This window comes from Daphnia pulicaria, chromosome 3 (assembly GCF_021234035.1).
Source record: "Daphnia pulicaria isolate SC F1-1A chromosome 3, SC_F0-13Bv2, whole genome shotgun sequence".
In the NCBI taxonomy this organism is placed as follows: Eukaryota; Metazoa; Arthropoda; class Branchiopoda; order Diplostraca; family Daphniidae; genus Daphnia; species Daphnia pulicaria.
In genome coordinates, this window is record NC_060915.1 from 1447530 (window position 1) to 1463869 (window position 16340).

General features: G+C 37.2%; 36 pseudogenes; all 36 read left to right on the forward strand.

Moving 5' to 3' along the window:
• Positions 1 to 329: 329 nt before the first annotated feature.
• LOC124331743 lies at positions 330 to 448 on the forward strand (annotated as a pseudogene).
• A 284-nt stretch (positions 449 to 732) lies between these two features.
• On the forward strand, positions 733 to 851 carry LOC124331745 (annotated as a pseudogene).
• Positions 852 to 1135: 284 nt separating this feature from the next.
• Positions 1136 to 1254, forward strand: LOC124331746 (annotated as a pseudogene).
• Positions 1255 to 1668: 414 nt separating this feature from the next.
• LOC124331747 lies at positions 1669 to 1787 on the forward strand (annotated as a pseudogene).
• Positions 1788 to 2071: 284 nt separating this feature from the next.
• LOC124331748 lies at positions 2072 to 2190 on the forward strand (annotated as a pseudogene).
• A 284-nt stretch (positions 2191 to 2474) lies between these two features.
• Positions 2475 to 2593, forward strand: LOC124335429 (annotated as a pseudogene).
• A 284-nt stretch (positions 2594 to 2877) lies between these two features.
• On the forward strand, positions 2878 to 2996 carry LOC124331749 (annotated as a pseudogene).
• Positions 2997 to 3670: 674 nt separating this feature from the next.
• LOC124331750 lies at positions 3671 to 3789 on the forward strand (annotated as a pseudogene).
• A 284-nt stretch (positions 3790 to 4073) lies between these two features.
• Positions 4074 to 4192, forward strand: LOC124331751 (annotated as a pseudogene).
• Positions 4193 to 4476: 284 nt separating this feature from the next.
• Positions 4477 to 4595, forward strand: LOC124335430 (annotated as a pseudogene).
• A 284-nt stretch (positions 4596 to 4879) lies between these two features.
• On the forward strand, positions 4880 to 4998 carry LOC124331752 (annotated as a pseudogene).
• Positions 4999 to 5412: 414 nt separating this feature from the next.
• Positions 5413 to 5531, forward strand: LOC124331753 (annotated as a pseudogene).
• Positions 5532 to 5815: 284 nt separating this feature from the next.
• Positions 5816 to 5934, forward strand: LOC124335433 (annotated as a pseudogene).
• A 279-nt stretch (positions 5935 to 6213) lies between these two features.
• LOC124331754 lies at positions 6214 to 6332 on the forward strand (annotated as a pseudogene).
• Positions 6333 to 6616: 284 nt separating this feature from the next.
• Positions 6617 to 6735, forward strand: LOC124331756 (annotated as a pseudogene).
• Positions 6736 to 7149: 414 nt separating this feature from the next.
• LOC124331757 lies at positions 7150 to 7268 on the forward strand (annotated as a pseudogene).
• Positions 7269 to 7552: 284 nt separating this feature from the next.
• Positions 7553 to 7671, forward strand: LOC124331758 (annotated as a pseudogene).
• A 414-nt stretch (positions 7672 to 8085) lies between these two features.
• LOC124331759 lies at positions 8086 to 8204 on the forward strand (annotated as a pseudogene).
• Positions 8205 to 8488: 284 nt separating this feature from the next.
• On the forward strand, positions 8489 to 8607 carry LOC124331760 (annotated as a pseudogene).
• Positions 8608 to 9021: 414 nt separating this feature from the next.
• Positions 9022 to 9140, forward strand: LOC124331761 (annotated as a pseudogene).
• Positions 9141 to 9424: 284 nt separating this feature from the next.
• Positions 9425 to 9543, forward strand: LOC124331762 (annotated as a pseudogene).
• A 414-nt stretch (positions 9544 to 9957) lies between these two features.
• On the forward strand, positions 9958 to 10076 carry LOC124331763 (annotated as a pseudogene).
• A 284-nt stretch (positions 10077 to 10360) lies between these two features.
• Positions 10361 to 10479, forward strand: LOC124331764 (annotated as a pseudogene).
• A 284-nt stretch (positions 10480 to 10763) lies between these two features.
• Positions 10764 to 10882, forward strand: LOC124331765 (annotated as a pseudogene).
• Positions 10883 to 11296: 414 nt separating this feature from the next.
• On the forward strand, positions 11297 to 11415 carry LOC124331767 (annotated as a pseudogene).
• A 284-nt stretch (positions 11416 to 11699) lies between these two features.
• Positions 11700 to 11818, forward strand: LOC124331768 (annotated as a pseudogene).
• Positions 11819 to 12232: 414 nt separating this feature from the next.
• LOC124331769 lies at positions 12233 to 12351 on the forward strand (annotated as a pseudogene).
• A 279-nt stretch (positions 12352 to 12630) lies between these two features.
• Positions 12631 to 12749, forward strand: LOC124334953 (annotated as a pseudogene).
• A 284-nt stretch (positions 12750 to 13033) lies between these two features.
• LOC124331770 lies at positions 13034 to 13152 on the forward strand (annotated as a pseudogene).
• A 414-nt stretch (positions 13153 to 13566) lies between these two features.
• Positions 13567 to 13685, forward strand: LOC124331771 (annotated as a pseudogene).
• A 284-nt stretch (positions 13686 to 13969) lies between these two features.
• LOC124335434 lies at positions 13970 to 14088 on the forward strand (annotated as a pseudogene).
• A 279-nt stretch (positions 14089 to 14367) lies between these two features.
• On the forward strand, positions 14368 to 14486 carry LOC124331772 (annotated as a pseudogene).
• A 284-nt stretch (positions 14487 to 14770) lies between these two features.
• LOC124331773 lies at positions 14771 to 14889 on the forward strand (annotated as a pseudogene).
• Positions 14890 to 15303: 414 nt separating this feature from the next.
• On the forward strand, positions 15304 to 15422 carry LOC124331774 (annotated as a pseudogene).
• A 284-nt stretch (positions 15423 to 15706) lies between these two features.
• LOC124335435 lies at positions 15707 to 15825 on the forward strand (annotated as a pseudogene).
• A 279-nt stretch (positions 15826 to 16104) lies between these two features.
• On the forward strand, positions 16105 to 16223 carry LOC124331775 (annotated as a pseudogene).
• The last annotated feature ends 117 nt before the right edge of the window (positions 16224 to 16340 follow it).

A 16340-nucleotide genomic window follows, 5' to 3' on the forward strand; every position in this document is an offset into this window, starting at 1 on the left:
TTCAATGCCTTAGAGATAGGTTCAATTCATCTATAAGAATGATTCTGGATCAATTCCATTGAGAGTTTTTCAAAGTTTATCGCGTTTTTTAATCGCGATGGTTACCAGTCCAAATTCGTAGATCAAAAATATCAATGGCATAGAGATAGGTTCAATTCATCTATAGGAATGATTCTGGATAAATTTCATTGCGAGTTTTTCAAAGTTTATCGCGCTTTTTTATTCGCGATGGTTACGAGTCCAAATTCAATGAAAAAACATTTCTATCACTTTGAAGTGATTTTCTATTCATCCATTGGGAATGGGAGGGTAAATTTTCATTTTTGAATGTCAACGGCCATATCACGTAGAACGCACCTGGTCTCGTCAGCTCCCAGAAGTTAAGTTACGTCGAGTCCCGTTAGTACTTGGAAGGGTGACCGCTTGGGAATACGGGATGTCGTTGGCGATGAACAGTTTGTTTTCAATAACAAACTTCTTGAAATTTTTTTTCAATCACGATGGTTACCAGTCCAAATTCTTAGATAAAAAATTTCAATGGCATAGAGATAGGTTCAATTCATCTATTTGAATGATTCTGGATAAATTTCATTGCGAGTTTTTCAAAGTTTATCGCGCTTTTTTATTCGCGATGGTTACGAGTCCAAATTCAATGAAAAAACATTTCTATCACTTTGAAGTGATTTTCTATTCATCCATTGGGACTGGGAGGGTAAATTTTCATTTTTGAATGTCAACGGCCATATCACGTAGAACGCACCTGGTCTCGTCAGCTCCCAGAAGTTAAGTTACGTCGAGTCCCGTTAGTACTTGGAAGGGTGACCGCTTGGGAATACGGGATGTCGTTGGCGATGAACAGTTTGTTTTCAATAACAAACTTCTTGAAATTTTTTTTCAATCACGATGGTTACCAGTCCAAATTCTTAGATAAAAAATTTCAATGGCATAGAGATAGGTTCAATTCATCTATTTGAATGATTCTGGATAAATTTCATTGCGAGTTTTTCAAAGTTTATCGCGCTTTTTTATTCGCGATGGTTACGAGTCCAAATTCAATGAACAAACATTTCTATCACTTTGAAGTGATTTTCTATTCATCCATTGGGAATGGGAGGGTAAATTTTCATTTTTGAATGTCAACGGCCATATCACGTAGAACGCACCTGGTCTCGTCAGCTCCCAGAAGTTAAGTTACGTCGAGTCCCGTTAGTACTTGGAAGGGTGACCGCTTGGGAATACGGGATGTCGTTGGCGACGAACAGTTTGTTTTCAATAACAAACTTCTTGAAATTTTTTTTCAATCACGATGGTAACCAGTCCAAATTCGTAGATAAAAAATTTCAATGCCTTAGAGATAGGTTCAATTCATCTATAAGAATGATTCTGGATCAATTCCATTGAGAGTTTTTCAAAGTTTATCGCGTTTTTTAATCGCGATGGTTACCAGTCCAAATTCGTAGATCAAAAATATCAATGGCATAGAGATAGGTTCAATTCATCTATAGGAATGATTCTGGATAAATTTCATTGCGAGTTTTTCAAAGTTTATCGCGCTTTTTTATTCGCGATGGTTACGAGTCCAAATTCAATGAACAAACATTTCTATCACTTTGAAGTGATTTTCTATTCATCCATTGGGACTGGGAGGGTAAATTTTCATTTTTGAATGTCAACGGCCATATCACGTAGAACGCACCTGGTCTCGTCAGCTCCCAGAAGTTAAGTTACGTCGAGTCCCGTTAGTACTTGGAAGGGTGACCGCTTGGGAATACGGGATGTCGTTGGCGATGAACAGTTTGTTTTCAATAACAAACTTCTTGAAATTTTTTTTCAATCACGATGGTTACCAGTCCAAATTCTTAGATAAAAAATTTCAATGGCATAGAGATAGGTTCAATTCATCTATTTGAATGATTCTGGATAAATTTCATTGCGAGTTTTTCAAAGTTTATCGCGCTTTTTTATTCGCGATGGTTACGAGTCCAAATTCAATGAACAAACATTTCTATCACTTTGAAGTGATTTTCTATTCATCCATTGGGACTGGGAGGGTAAATTTTCATTTTTGAATGTCAACGGCCATATCACGTAGAACGCACCTGGTCTCGTCAGCTCCCAGAAGTTAAGTTACGTCGAGTCCCGTTAGTACTTGGAAGGGTGACCGCTTGGGAATACGGGATGTCGTTGGCGATGAACAGTTTGTTTTCAATAACAAACTTCTTGAAATTTTTTTTCAATCACGATGGTTACCAGTCCAAATTCTTAGATAAAAAATTTCAATGGCATAGAGATAGGTTCAATTCATCTATTTGAATGATTCTGGATAAATTTCATTGCGAGTTTTTCAAAGTTTATCGCGCTTTTTTATTCGCGATGGTTACGAGTCCAAATTCAATGAACAAACATTTCTATCACTTTGAAGTGATTTTCTATTCATCCATTGGGACTGGGAGGGTAAATTTTCATTTTTGAATGTCAACGGCCATATCACGTAGAACGCACCTGGTCTCGTCAACTCCCAGAAGTTAAGTTACGTCGAGTCCCGTTAGTACTTGGAAGGGTGACCGCTTGGGAATACGGGATGTCGTTGGCGATGAACAGTTTGTTTTCAATAACAAACTTCTTGAAATTTTTTTTCAATCACGATGGTTACCAGTCCAAATTCTTAGATAAAAAATTTCAATGGCATAGAGATAGGTTCAATTCATCTATTTGAATGATTCTGGATAAATTTCATTGCGAGTTTTTCAAAGTTTATCGCGCTTTTTTATTCGCGATGGTTACGAGTCCAAATTCAATGAACAAACATTTCTATCACTTTGAAGTGATTTTCTATTCATCCATTGGGACTGGGAGGGTAAATTTTCATTTTTGAATGTCAACGGCCATATCACGTAGAACGCACCTGGTCTCGTCAGCTCCCAGAAGTTAAGTTACGTCGAGTCCCGTTAGTACTTGGAAGGGTGACCGCTTGGGAATACGGGATGTCGTTGGCGATGAACAGTTTGTTTTCAATAACAAACTTCTTGAAATTTTTTTTCAATCACGATAATTACCAGTCCAAATTCGTAGATAAAAAATTTCAATGCCTTAGAGATAGGTTCAATTCATCTATAAGAATGATTCTGGATCAATTCCATTGAGAGTTTTTCAAAGTTTATCGCGTTTTTTAATCGCGATGGTTACCAGTCCAAATTCGTAGATCAAAAATATCAATGGCATAGAGATAGGTTCAATTCATCTATTTGAATGATTCTGGATAAATTTCATTGCGAGTTTTTCAAAGTTTATCGCGTTTTTTAATCGCGATGGTTACCAGTCCAAATTCGTAGATAAAAAATTTCAATGCCTTAGAGATAGGTTCAATTCATCTATAAGAATGATTCTGGATCAATTCCATTGAGAGTTTTTCAAAGTTTATCGCGTTTTTTAATCGCGATGGTTACCAGTCCAAATTCGTAGATCAAAAATATCAATGGCATAGAGATAGGTTCAATTCATCTATAGGAATGATTCTGGATAAATTTCATTGCGAGTTTTTCAAAGTTTATCGCGCTTTTTTATTCGCGATGGTTACGAGTCCAAATTCAATGAACAAACATTTCTATCACTTTGAAGTGATTTTCTATTCATCCATTGGGACTGGGAGGGTAAATTTTCATTTTTGAATGTCAACGGCCATATCACGTAGAACGCACCTGGTCTCGTCAGCTCCCAGAAGTTAAGTTACGTCGAGTCCCGTTAGTACTTGGAAGGGTGACCGCTTGGGAATACGGGATGTCGTTGGCGATGAACAGTTTGTTTTCAATAACAAACTTCTTGAAATTTTTTTTCAATCACGATGGTTACCAGTCCAAATTCTTAGATAAAAAATTTCAATGGCATAGAGATAGGTTCAATTCATCTATTTGAATGATTCTGGATAAATTTCATTGCGAGTTTTTCAAAGTTTATCGCGCTTTTTTATTCGCGATGGTTACGAGTCCAAATTCAATGAACAAACATTTCTATCACTTTGAAGTGATTTTCTATTCATCCATTGGGACTGGGAGGGTAAATTTTCATTTTTGAATGTCAACGGCCATATCACGTAGAACGCACCTGGTCTCGTCAGCTCCCAGAAGTTAAGTTACGTCGAGTCCCGTTAGTACTTGGAAGGGTGACCGCTTGGGAATACGGGATGTCGTTGGCGATGAACAGTTTGTTTTCAATAACAAACTTCTTGAAATTTTTTTTCAATCACGATGGTTACCAGTCCAAATTCTTAGATAAAAAATTTCAATGGCATAGAGATAGGTTCAATTCATCTATTTGAATGATTCTGGATAAATTTCATTGCGAGTTTTTCAAAGTTTATCGCGCTTTTTTATTCGCGATGGTTACGAGTCCAAATTCAATGAACAAACATTTCTATCACTTTGAAGTGATTTTCTATTCATCCATTGGGACTGGGAGGGTAAATTTTCATTTTTGAATGTCAACGGCCATATCACGTAGAACGCACCTGGTCTCGTCAACTCCCAGAAGTTAAGTTACGTCGAGTCCCGTTAGTACTTGGAAGGGTGACCGCTTGGGAATACGGGATGTCGTTGGCGATGAACAGTTTGTTTTCAATAACAAACTTCTTGAAATTTTTTTTCAATCACGATGGTTACCAGTCCAAATTCTTAGATAAAAAATTTCAATGGCATAGAGATAGGTTCAATTCATCTATTTGAATGATTCTGGATAAATTTCATTGCGAGTTTTTCAAAGTTTATCGCGCTTTTTTATTCGCGATGGTTACGAGTCCAAATTCAATGAACAAACATTTCTATCACTTTGAAGTGATTTTCTATTCATCCATTGGGAATGGGAGGGTAAATTTTCATTTTTGAATGTCAACGGCCATATCACGTAGAACGCACCTGGTCTCGTCAGCTCCCAGAAGTTAAGTTACGTCGAGTCCCGTTAGTACTTGGAAGGGTGACCGCTTGGGAATACGGGATGTCGTTGGCGACGAACAGTTTGTTTTCAATAACAAACTTCTTGAAATTTTTTTTCAATCACGATGGTAACCAGTCCAAATTCGTAGATAAAAAATTTCAATGCCTTAGAGATAGGTTCAATTCATCTATAAGAATGATTCTGGATCAATTCCATTGAGAGTTTTTCAAAGTTTATCGCGTTTTTTAATCGCGATGGTTACCAGTCCAAATTCGTAGATCAAAAATATCAATGGCATAGAGATAGGTTCAATTCATCTATAGGAATGATTCTGGATAAATTTCATTGCGAGTTTTTCAAAGTTTATCGCGCTTTTTTATTCGCGATGGTTACGAGTCCAAATTCAATGAACAAACATTTCTATCACTTTGAAGTGATTTTCTATTCATCCATTGGGACTGGGAGGGTAAATTTTCATTTTTGAATGTCAACGGCCATATCACGTAGAACGCACCTGGTCTCGTCAGCTCCCAGAAGTTAAGTTACGTCGAGTCCCGTTAGTACTTGGAAGGGTGACCGCTTGGGAATACGGGATGTCGTTGGCGATGAACAGTTTGTTTTCAATAACAAACTTCTTGAAATTTTTTTTCAATCACGATGGTTACCAGTCCAAATTCTTAGATAAAAAATTTCAATGGCATAGAGATAGGTTCAATTCATCTATTTGAATGATTCTGGATAAATTTCATTGCGAGTTTTTCAAAGTTTATCGCGCTTTTTTATTCGCGATGGTTACGAGTCCAAATTCAATGAACAAACATTTCTATCACTTTGAAGTGATTTTCTATTCATCCATTGGGACTGGGAGGGTAAATTTTCATTTTTGAATGTCAACGGCCATATCACGTAGAACGCACCTGGTCTCGTCAACTCCCAGAAGTTAAGTTACGTCGAGTCCCGTTAGTACTTGGAAGGGTGACCGCTTGGGAATACGGGATGTCGTTGGCGATGAACAGTTTGTTTTCAATAACAAACTTCTTGAAATTTTTTTTTCAATCACGATGGTTACCAGTCCAAATTCTTAGATAAAAAATTTCAATGGCATAGAGATAGGTTCAATTCATCTATTTGAATGATTCTGGATAAATTTCATTGCGAGTTTTTCAAAGTTTATCGCGCTTTTTTATTCGCGATGGTTACGAGTCCAAATTCAATGAACAAACATTTCTATCACTTTGAAGTGATTTTCTATTCATCCATTGGGAGGGTAAATTTTCATTTTTGAATGTCAACGGCCATATCACGTAGAACGCACCTGGTCTCGTCAGCTCCCAGAAGTTAAGTTACGTCGAGTCCCGTTAGTACTTGGAAGGGTGACCGCTTGGGAATACGGGATGTCGTTGGCGATGAACAGTTTGTTTTCAATAACAAACTTCTTGAAATTTTTTTTCAATCACGATGGTTACCAGTCCAAATTCTTAGATAAAAAATTTCAATGGCATAGAGATAGGTTCAATTCATCTATTTGAATGATTCTGGATAAATTTCATTGCGAGTTTTTCAAAGTTTATCGCGCTTTTTTATTCGCGATGGTTACGAGTCCAAATTCAATGAACAAACATTTCTATCACTTTGAAGTGATTTTCTATTCATCCATTGGGAATGGGAGGGTAAATTTTCATTTTTGAATGTCAACGGCCATATCACGTAGAACGCACCTGGTCTCGTCAGCTCCCAGAAGTTAAGTTACGTCGAGTCCCGTTAGTACTTGGAAGGGTGACCGCTTGGGAATACGGGATGTCGTTGGCGACGAACAGTTTGTTTTCAATAACAAACTTCTTGAAATTTTTTTTCAATCACGATGGTAACCAGTCCAAATTCGTAGATAAAAAATTTCAATGCCTTAGAGATAGGTTCAATTCATCTATAAGAATGATTCTGGATCAATTCCATTGAGAGTTTTTCAAAGTTTATCGCGTTTTTTAATCGCGATGGTTACCAGTCCAAATTCGTAGATCAAAAATATCAATGGCATAGAGATAGGTTCAATTCATCTATAGGAATGATTCTGGATAAATTTCATTGCGAGTTTTTCAAAGTTTATCGCGCTTTTTTATTCGCGATGGTTACGAGTCCAAATTCAATGAACAAACATTTCTATCACTTTGAAGTGATTTTCTATTCATCCATTGGGACTGGGAGGGTAAATTTTCATTTTTGAATGTCAACGGCCATATCACGTAGAACGCACCTGGTCTCGTCAGCTCCCAGAAGTTAAGTTACGTCGAGTCCCGTTAGTACTTGGAAGGGTGACCGCTTGGGAATACGGGATGTCGTTGGCGATGAACAGTTTGTTTTCAATAACAAACTTCTTGAAATTTTTTTTCAATCACGATGGTTACCAGTCCAAATTCTTAGATAAAAAATTTCAATGGCATAGAGATAGGTTCAATTCATCTATTTGAATGATTCTGGATAAATTTCATTGCGAGTTTTTCAAAGTTTATCGCGCTTTTTTATTCGCGATGGTTACGAGTCCAAATTCAATGAACAAACATTTCTATCACTTTGAAGTGATTTTCTATTCATCCATTGGGAATGGGAGGGTAAATTTTCATTTTTGAATGTCAACGGCCATATCACGTAGAACGCACCTGGTCTCGTCAGCTCCCAGAAGTTAAGTTACGTCGAGTCCCGTTAGTACTTGGAAGGGTGACCGCTTGGGAATACGGGATGTCGTTGGCGACGAACAGTTTGTTTTCAATAACAAACTTCTTGAAATTTTTTTTCAATCACGATGGTAACCAGTCCAAATTCGTAGATAAAAAATTTCAATGCCTTAGAGATAGGTTCAATTCATCTATAAGAATGATTCTGGATCAATTCCATTGAGAGTTTTTCAAAGTTTATCGCGTTTTTTAATCGCGATGGTTACCAGTCCAAATTCGTAGATCAAAAATATCAATGGCATAGAGATAGGTTCAATTCATCTATAGGAATGATTCTGGATAAATTTCATTGCGAGTTTTTCAAAGTTTATCGCGCTTTTTTATTCGCGATGGTTACGAGTCCAAATTCAATGAACAAACATTTCTATCACTTTGAAGTGATTTTCTATTCATCCATTGGGAATGGGAGGGTAAATTTTCATTTTTGAATGTCAACGGCCATATCACGTAGAACGCACCTGGTCTCGTCAGCTCCCAGAAGTTAAGTTACGTCGAGTCCCGTTAGTACTTGGAAGGGTGACCGCTTGGGAATACGGGATGTCGTTGGCGATGAACAGTTTGTTTTCAATAACAAACTTCTTGAAATTTTTTTTCAATCACGATGGTTACCAGTCCAAATTCTTAGATAAAAAATTTCAATGGCATAGAGATAGGTTCAATTCATCTATTTGAATGATTCTGGATAAATTTCATTGCGAGTTTTTCAAAGTTTATCGCGCTTTTTTATTCGCGATGGTTACGAGTCCAAATTCAATGAACAAACATTTCTATCACTTTGAAGTGATTTTCTATTCATCCATTGGGAATGGGAGGGTAAATTTTCATTTTTGAATGTCAACGGCCATATCACGTAGAACGCACCTGGTCTCGTCAGCTCCCAGAAGTTAAGTTACGTCGAGTCCCGTTAGTACTTGGAAGGGTGACCGCTTGGGAATACGGGATGTCGTTGGCGACGAACAGTTTGTTTTCAATAACAAACTTCTTGAAATTTTTTTTCAATCACGATGGTAACCAGTCCAAATTCGTAGATAAAAAATTTCAATGCCTTAGAGATAGGTTCAATTCATCTATAAGAATGATTCTGGATCAATTCCATTGAGAGTTTTTCAAAGTTTATCGCGTTTTTTAATCGCGATGGTTACCAGTCCAAATTCGTAGATCAAAAATATCAATGGCATAGAGATAGGTTCAATTCATCTATAGGAATGATTCTGGATAAATTTCATTGCGAGTTTTTCAAAGTTTATCGCGCTTTTTTATTCGCGATGGTTACGAGTCCAAATTCAATGAACAAACATTTCTATCACTTTGAAGTGATTTTCTATTCATCCATTGGGACTGGGAGGGTAAATTTTCATTTTTGAATGTCAACGGCCATATCACGTAGAACGCACCTGGTCTCGTCAGCTCCCAGAAGTTAAGTTACGTCGAGTCCCGTTAGTACTTGGAAGGGTGACCGCTTGGGAATACGGGATGTCGTTGGCGATGAACAGTTTGTTTTCAATAACAAACTTCTTGAAATTTTTTTTCAATCACGATGGTTACCAGTCCAAATTCTTAGATAAAAAATTTCAATGGCATAGAGATAGGTTCAATTCATCTATTTGAATGATTCTGGATAAATTTCATTGCGAGTTTTTCAAAGTTTATCGCGCTTTTTTATTCGCGATGGTTACGAGTCCAAATTCAATGAACAAACATTTCTATCACTTTGAAGTGATTTTCTATTCATCCATTGGGAATGGGAGGGTAAATTTTCATTTTTGAATGTCAACGGCCATATCACGTAGAACGCACCTGGTCTCGTCAGCTCCCAGAAGTTAAGTTACGTCGAGTCCCGTTAGTACTTGGAAGGGTGACCGCTTGGGAATACGGGATGTCGTTGGCGACGAACAGTTTGTTTTCAATAACAAACTTCTTGAAATTTTTTTTCAATCACGATGGTAACCAGTCCAAATTCGTAGATAAAAAATTTCAATGCCTTAGAGATAGGTTCAATTCATCTATAAGAATGATTCTGGATCAATTCCATTGAGAGTTTTTCAAAGTTTATCGCGTTTTTTAATCGCGATGGTTACCAGTCCAAATTCGTAGATCAAAAATATCAATGGCATAGAGATAGGTTCAATTCATCTATAGGAATGATTCTGGATAAATTTCATTGCGAGTTTTTCAAAGTTTATCGCGCTTTTTTATTCGCGATGGTTACGAGTCCAAATTCAATGAACAAACATTTCTATCACTTTGAAGTGATTTTCTATTCATCCATTGGGACTGGGAGGGTAAATTTTCATTTTTGAATGTCAACGGCCATATCACGTAGAACGCACCTGGTCTCGTCAGCTCCCAGAAGTTAAGTTACGTCGAGTCCCGTTAGTACTTGGAAGGGTGACCGCTTGGGAATACGGGATGTCGTTGGCGATGAACAGTTTGTTTTCAATAACAAACTTCTTGAAATTTTTTTTCAATCACGATGGTTACCAGTCCAAATTCTTAGATAAAAAATTTCAATGGCATAGAGATAGGTTCAATTCATCTATTTGAATGATTCTGGATAAATTTCATTGCGAGTTTTTCAAAGTTTATCGCGCTTTTTTATTCGCGATGGTTACGAGTCCAAATTCAATGAACAAACATTTCTATCACTTTGAAGTGATTTTCTATTCATCCATTGGGAATGGGAGGGTAAATTTTCATTTTTGAATGTCAACGGCCATATCACGTAGAACGCACCTGGTCTCGTCAGCTCCCAGAAGTTAAGTTACGTCGAGTCCCGTTAGTACTTGGAAGGGTGACCGCTTGGGAATACGGGATGTCGTTGGCGATGAACAGTTTGTTTTCAATAACAAACTTCTTGAAATTTTTTTTCAATCACGATGGTTACCAGTCCAAATTCTTAGATAAAAAATTTCAATGGCATAGAGATAGGTTCAATTCATCTATTTGAATGATTCTGGATAAATTTCATTGCGAGTTTTTCAAAGTTTATCGCGCTTTTTTATTCGCGATGGTTACGAGTCCAAATTCAATGAACAAACATTTCTATCACTTTGAAGTGATTTTCTATTCATCCATTGGGAATGGGAGGGTAAATTTTCATTTTTGAATGTCAACGGCCATATCACGTAGAACGCACCTGGTCTCGTCAGCTCCCAGAAGTTAAGTTACGTCGAGTCCCGTTAGTACTTGGAAGGGTGACCGCTTGGGAATACGGGATGTCGTTGGCGACGAACAGTTTGTTTTCAATAACAAACTTCTTGAAATTTTTTTTCAATCACGATGGTAACCAGTCCAAATTCGTAGATAAAAAATTTCAATGCCTTAGAGATAGGTTCAATTCATCTATAAGAATGATTCTGGATCAATTCCATTGAGAGTTTTTCAAAGTTTATCGCGTTTTTTAATCGCGATGGTTACCAGTCCAAATTCGTAGATCAAAAATATCAATGGCATAGAGATAGGTTCAATTCATCTATAGGAATGATTCTGGATAAATTTCATTGCGAGTTTTTCAAAGTTTATCGCGCTTTTTTATTCGCGATGGTTACGAGTCCAAATTCAATGAACAAACATTTCTATCACTTTGAAGTGATTTTCTATTCATCCATTGGGACTGGGAGGGTAAATTTTCATTTTTGAATGTCAACGGCCATATCACGTAGAACGCACCTGGTCTCGTCAGCTCCCAGAAGTTAAGTTACGTCGAGTCCCGTTAGTACTTGGAAGGGTGACCGCTTGGGAATACGGGATGTCGTTGGCGATGAACAGTTTGTTTTCAATAACAAACTTCTTGAAATTTTTTTTCAATCACGATGGTTACCAGTCCAAATTCTTAGATAAAAAATTTCAATGGCATAGAGATAGGTTCAATTCATCTATTTGAATGATTCTGGATAAATTTCATTGCGAGTTTTTCAAAGTTTATCGCGCTTTTTTATTCGCGATGGTTACGAGTCCAAATTCAATGAACAAACATTTCTATCACTTTGAAGTGATTTTCTATTCATCCATTGGGAATGGGAGGGTAAATTTTCATTTTTGAATGTCAACGGCCATATCACGTAGAACGCACCTGGTCTCGTCAGCTCCCAGAAGTTAAGTTACGTCGAGTCCCGTTAGTACTTGGAAGGGTGACCGCTTGGGAATACGGGATGTCGTTGGCGACGAACAGTTTGTTTTCAATAACAAACTTCTTGAAATTTTTTTTCAATCACGATGGTAACCAGTCCAAATTCGTAGATAAAAAATTTCAATGCCTTAGAGATAGGTTCAATTCATCTATAAGAATGATTCTGGATCAATTCCATTGAGAGTTTTTCAAAGTTTATCGCGTTTTTTAATCGCGATGGTTACCAGTCCAAATTCGTAGATCAAAAATATCAATGGCATAGAGATAGGTTCAATTCATCTATAGGAATGATTCTGGATAAATTTCATTGCGAGTTTTTCAAAGTTTATCGCGCTTTTTTATTCGCGATGGTTACGAGTCCAAATTCAATGAACAAACATTTCTATCACTTTGAAGTGATTTTCTATTCATCCATTGGGACTGGGAGGGTAAATTTTCATTTTTGAATGTCAACGGCCATATCACGTAGAACGCACCTGGTCTCGTCAGCTCCCAGAAGTTAAGTTACGTCGAGTCCCGTTAGTACTTGGAAGGGTGACCGCTTGGGAATACGGGATGTCGTTGGCGATGAACAGTTTGTTTTCAATAACAAACTTCTTGAAATTTTTTTTTCAATCACGATGGTTACCAGTCCAAATTCTTAGATAAAAAATTTCAATGGCATAGAGATAGGTTCAATTCATCTATTTGAATGATTCTGGATAAATTTCATTGCGAGTTTTTCAAAGTTTATCGCGCTTTTTTATTCGCGATGGTTACGAGTCCAAATTCAATGAACAAACATTTCTATCACTTTGAAGTGATTTTCTATTCATCCATTGGGAGGGTAAATTTTCATTTTTGAATGTCAACGGCCATATCACGTAGAACGCACCTGGTCTCGTCAGCTCCCAGAAGTTAAGTTACGTCGATTCCCGTTAGTACTTGGAAGGGTGACCGCTTGGGAATACGGGATGTCGTTGGCGATGAACAGTTTGTTTTCAATAACAAACTTCTTGAAATTTTTTTTCAATCACGATGGTTACCAGTCCAAATTCTTAGATAAAAAATTTCAATGGCATAGAGATAGGTTCAATTCATCTATTTGAATGATTCTGGATAAATTTCATTGCGAGTTTTTCAAAGTTTATCGCGCTTTTTTATTCGCGATGGTTACGAGTCCAAATTCAATGAACAAACATTTCTATCACTTTGAAGTGATTTTCTATTCATCCATTGGGAATGGGAGGGTAAATTTTCATTTTTGAATGTCAACGGCCATATCACGTAGAACGCACCTGGTCTCGTCAGCTCCCAGAAGTTAAGTTACGTCGAGTCCCGTTAGTACTTGGAAGGGTGACCGCTTGGGAATACGGGATGTCGTTGGCGACGAACAGTTTGTTTTCAATAACAAACTTCTTGAAATTTTTTTTCAATCACGATGGTAACCAGTCCAAATTCGTAGATAAAAAATTTCAATGCCTTAGAGATAGGTTCAATTCATCTATAAGAATGATTCTGGATCAATTCCATTGAGAGTTTTTCAAAGTTTATCGCGTTTTTTAATCGCGATGGTTACCAGTCCAAATTCGTAGATCAAAAATATCAATGGCATAGAGATAGGTTCAATTCATCTATAGGAATGATTCTGGATAAATTTCATTGCGAGTTTTTCAAAGTTTATCGCGCTTTTTTATTCGCGATGGTTACGAGTCCAAATTCAATGAACAAACATTTCTATCACTTTGAAGTGATTTTCTATTCATCCATTGGGACTGGGAGGGTAAATTTTCATTTTTGAATGTCAACGGCCATATCACGTAGAACGCACCTGGTCTCGTCAGCTCCCAGAAGTTAAGTTACGTCGAGTCCCGTTAGTACTTGGAAGGGTGACCGCTTGGGAATACGGGATGTCGTTGGCGATGAACAGTTTGTTTTCAATAACAAACTTCTTGAAATTTTTTTTCAATCACGATGGTTACCAGTCCAAATTCTTAGATAAAAAATTTCAATGGCATAGAGATAGGTTCAATTCATCTATTTGAATGATTCTGGATAAATTTCATTGCGAGTTTTTCAAAGTTTATCGCGCTTTTTTATTCGCGATGGTTACGAGTCCAAATTCAATGAACAAACATTTCTATCACTTTGAAGTGATTTTCTATTCATCCATTGGGACTGGGAGGGTAAATTTTCATTTTTGAATGTCAACGGCCATATCACGTAGAACGCACCTGGTCTCGTCAACTCCCAGAAGTTAAGTTACGTCGAGTCCCGTTAGTACTTGGAAGGGTGACCGCTTGGGAATACGGGATGTCGTTGGCGATGAACAGTTTGTTTTCAATAACAAACTTCTTGAAATTTTTTTTTCAATCACGATGGTTACCAGTCCAAATTCTTAGATAAAAAATTTCAATGGCATAGAGATAGGTTCAATTCATCTATTTGAATGATTCTGGATAAATTTCATTGCGAGTTTTTCAAAGTTTATCGCGCTTTTTTATTCGCGATGGTTACGAGTCCAAATTCAATGAACAAACATTTCTATCACTTTGAAGTGATTTTCTATTCATCCATTGGGAGGGTAAATTTTCATTTTTGAATGTCAACGGCCATATCACGTAGAACGCACCTGGTCTCGTCAGCTCCCAGAAGTTAAGTTACGTCGAGTCCCGTTAGTACTTGGAAGGGTGACCGCTTGGGAATACGGGATGTCGTTGGCGATGAACAGTTTGTTTTCAATAACAAACTTCTTGAAATTTTTTTTCAATCACGATGGTTACCAGTCCAAATTCTTAGATAAAAAATTTCAATGGCATAGAGATAGGTTCAATTCATCTATTTGAATGATTCTGGATAAATTTCATTGCGAGTTTTTCAAAGTTTATCGCGCTTTTTTATTCGCGATGGTTACGAGTCCAAATTCAATGAACAAACATTTCTATCACTTTGAAGTGATTTTCTATTCATCCATTGGGAATGGGAGGGTAAATTTTCATTTTTGAATGTCAACGGCCATATCACGTAGAACGCACCTGGTCTCGTCAGCTCCCAGAAGTTAAGTTACGTCGAGTCCCGTTAGTACTTGGAAGGGTGACCGCTTGGGAATACGGGATGTCGTTGGCGACGAACAGTTTGTTTTCAATAACAAACTTCTTGAAATTTTTTTTCAATCACGATGGTAACCAGTCCAAATTCGTAGATAAAAAATTTCAATGCCTTAGAGATAGGTTCAATTCATCTATAAGAATGATTCTGGATCAATTCCATTGAGAGTTTTTCAAAGTTTATCGCGTTTTTTAATCGCGATGGTTACCAGTCCAAATTCGTAGATCAAAAATATCAATGGCATAGAGATAGGTTCAATTCATCTATAGGAATGATTCTGGATAAATTTCATTGCGAGTTTTTCAAAGTTTATCGCGCTTTTTTATTCGCGATGGTTACGAGTCCAAATTCAATGAACAAACATTTCTATCACTTTGAAGTGATTTTCTATTCATCCATTGGGACTGGGAGGGTAAATTTTCATTTTTGAATGTCAACGGCCATATCACGTAGAACGCACCTGGTCTCGTCAGCTCCCAGAAGTTAAGTTACGTCGAGTCCCGTTAGTACTTGGAAGGGTGACCGCTTGGGAATACGGGATGTCGTTGGCGATGAACAGTTTGTTTTCAATAACAAACTTCTTGAAATTTTTTTTCAATCACGATGGTTACCAGTCCAAATTCTTAGATAAAAAATTTCAATGGCATAGAGATAGGTTCAATTCATCTATTTGAATGATTCTGGATAAATTTCATTGCGAGTTTTTCAAAGTTTATCGCGCTTTTTTATTCGCGATGGTTACGAGTCCAAATTCAATGAACAAACATTTCTATCACTTTGAAGTGATTTTCTATTCATCCATTGGGACTGGGAGGGTAAATTTTCATTTTTGAATGTCAACGGCCATATCACGTAGAACGCACCTGGTCTCGTCAACTCCCAGAAGTTAAGTTACGTCGAGTCCCGTTAGTACTTGGAAGGGTGACCGCTTGGGAATACGGGATGTCGTTGGCGATGAACAGTTTGTTTTCAATAACAAACTTCTTGAAATTTTTTTTTCAATCACGATGGTTACCAGTCCAAATTCTTAGATAAAAAATTTCAATGGCATAGAGATAGGTTCAATTCATCTATTTGAATGATTCTGGATAAATTTCATTGCGAGTTTTTCAAAGTTTATCGCGCTTTTTTATTCGCGATGGTTACGAGTCCAAATTCAATGAACAAACATTTCTATCACTTTGAAGTGATTTTCTATTCATCCATTGGGAGGGTAAATTTTCATTTTTGAATGTCAACGGCCATATCACGTAGAACGCACCTGGTCTCGTCAGCTCCCAGAAGTTAAGTTACGTCGAGTCCCGTTAGTACTTGGAAGGGTGACCGCTTGGGAATACGGGATGTCGTTGGCGATGAACAGTTTGTTTTCAATAACAAACTTCTTGAAATTTTTTTTCAATCACGATGGTTACCAGTCCAAATTCTTAGATAAAAAATTTCAATGGCATAGAGATAGGTTCAATTCATCT